At 41.0% G+C, this 2,500-nt stretch overlaps 1 protein-coding gene across 1 annotated transcript in view; it reads left to right on the top strand.

The window, feature by feature from the left end:
• The first annotated feature begins 405 nt into the window (after positions 1–405).
• The window catches only part of LOC137994408 (beta-1,3-galactosyltransferase 5-like), a 4,263-nt gene continuing 2,168 nt past the window's right edge, over positions 406–2,500 (top strand). Inside the window, exons 1-2 of the mRNA XM_068839984.1 lie at positions 406–554; positions 2,452–2,500. The exon at positions 2,452–2,500 is cut by the window's right edge and continues 2,168 nt beyond it. The gene's annotated coding sequence lies outside the window, so the exon portion shown is untranslated. The remainder of the gene's footprint in view (positions 555–2,451) is intronic.

Below are 2,500 nucleotides of genomic sequence, written 5' to 3'. Positions count from 1 at the left end.
CCATTAACCGTAGCGGCAGTGCTTGAAAATGATGCAACTCCATTTGGGCTTCTTCTACATATCATTTTCTTTTGTTGATTGATTTTTACTATTCAAAGGTCAGCACAGGCAAGTGAAATGTAATATTATCTGATAAATATAGCTACCAATGCGAAGTTACCTAATTAATACCTAATTAATTCTAGGTTATTGCAGTCAACGAAAAACGATCTGCAATCAACAACATCAGATTCACAGAGTTTTGGATAACACTGACATTAAAAAGAATTTTTTGGTACTCTGGACACATTATGCAATGAAATATCATAATATCGGACGACCTTGGAGAGTTCTGTATTGTGTTCTCTGAGGAAAGCTTCCTCAGGTACAGACCCTCGAGGCCAGGAGAATCTCTTGGCATAAGATATGAGTTCCTGTTATGTTTCTTTCTGCATAGGAGGAGATGCTACAAAAATACCAGTATAAATCGATATAATCGGATCAGTCTTCCGAAGGCATGGTGGTCATCGCAAGTACTAGTTTAGTTTCAGAAAACGATGGCTTCTGCTTAGAAGGTAATTACTCTTAAGCCAATTTAAGAAAAAATAATTCGTGTGCAAAGCAATCTTGTCTATTAAATGAGCCCCCGATAATACAAAGAACGAAATTCTTGGCCTCTCCGTTCACTGTATCCTCACACGGTGGGGTCTCTTCAGCATTCCACTGCTGGATTGCCAAGGGTTTTAATTTGAGCGTGATGAGTGATCATTTTTTAGAATCTCACGCTCCGTGACAGAAGGATCCATCCTCTGACCTCCTGGGTTTCTTGGCTAAACTTTGCAATTATAGTCTTTTCCTTTTTTTGTGAAGTTTCGTCTGGTTGGAGTGCCGTGATATATATATATATTTGATCTCATTTTACGCATACCAGCGATTCAACATTCTCGGGTGTCGCGACAGTAGAAGTCTAGGATGAATTTCAATTCATGTCATTTTGCACTTTCTATCGTATTTAGCAAGTTTCACTCATTGAACAGATTCCAACAATAAAACTCTGGCAAAAAGCTCAGACAGGAGTCTATAAAATGCAAATCAAAATGTAATAATCTCTTATTACAAACAAAAACCAGATAAATGGTGCAAAATTACTCATCGGCCACGTGTTAGACGGCTGTCGGTCCGCGAGCGTTGTCAACCGCATGTTCCATTTATAAACGAGTTGATGTTGTCGGTCCATAGCAACCCAGGCCGGCACTATGCTACCGAAATATACCCGATTACAAAGTACATAGTTAAGTAGTTTCTCATGATTAATATGTAATCTTTCAAAGTTGTAAAACACAATCAATATACCAGTATCCGTTCTCTTTATTAGCTTTCCACCCTTTCCAGTGTGCTAACTTTTACGCCAGAAACAAAAACAAAATGAGGAAAGATCAGTCTTTTCTTTGTGTCATAATGTTTACGTGTCACCTTTGTCAAAGTACTCCGTTATTGACACTACACTGTACATGTATGCAACGATACACAACATCGATATTGTGAAGTGTTTTGGTCGTTTGCGTGACCTTTCCGTATGTTAACGTTAGGACCGCGGCAAACATTGAACCAAGCACGCCAACGGGATGACAGACAAGAGCTAGCCTGCTAATTAATACAGCCGCCTCTCACCACTAACCGCCCATATGATCGTCCAGATCGCCCCGATCACCCCAGTCGTTTCAAATAATATTCAGAGGCGATCGGAACGATAATATGGAAACACTACACAGACGATCGATGACGACCCGCGCGACTGATAGGATAGAACCGAGTTATATCCGGATGATCGAGGTCGTCTCACCGCTCGGATCATCGGCGATCGTCTGGGTAGTGTTTCCATATAATCATCCCGATCGCTTCCGTAATCTGAACATTATTTGAAACGACTGAGGCGATCCGGGCGATTCGGACGATCATATGGAAACCAGGCCTTAGCGATGAGAGGCGGCTGTATTCGCAGGCTAGACAAGAGCTGAGTGTGAACGTTTCGTTCCATTGATTTCAAAAATCAATGTCGCTCTGTGACCGGGTAATTCTAATAAAAAACTGGGACAGAAAGGTTTAACCCATCGGATGGGATGGGGCTTAACTCTCGGGCTTACTGCTGAATACCAGCGGAAGTGGATTCGTAGGTTTTTATATCTGAACTTTAATCTTTTGATAGAAATGTTTGATTTCCACGTGGTTCCCATCACAGCGCCCTGCATGTAGTGTTTCCATGGCCAACTCTCTGACAGTTTGGAGAACAACACGGCAATACAATGCAATTCAAAGAATTTTAACAAGCCGTCTTTAATTGGTGTCTCTAGCAAAAGAGTTTTGGCCTCGCTCTTAACCTCTTCGTTTGAGGATCTTTTGTGACAGACGAAAAACGTATTCATATGGTTATACGTACTTATGTTACAACATTTTTCCTTCTTGGATTTACAGTTGCGTGGGCTTGTGAATGACATGAGGCTCCATAAAACCACTTGATATA

This window comes from Montipora foliosa, chromosome 1 (assembly GCF_036669935.1).
Source record: "Montipora foliosa isolate CH-2021 chromosome 1, ASM3666993v2, whole genome shotgun sequence".
NCBI classification, from domain to species: Eukaryota; Metazoa; Cnidaria; class Anthozoa; order Scleractinia; family Acroporidae; genus Montipora; species Montipora foliosa.
Note: the sequence above shows the minus strand (reverse complement) of the source record. Positions and strands in the feature narration are given on the sequence as shown.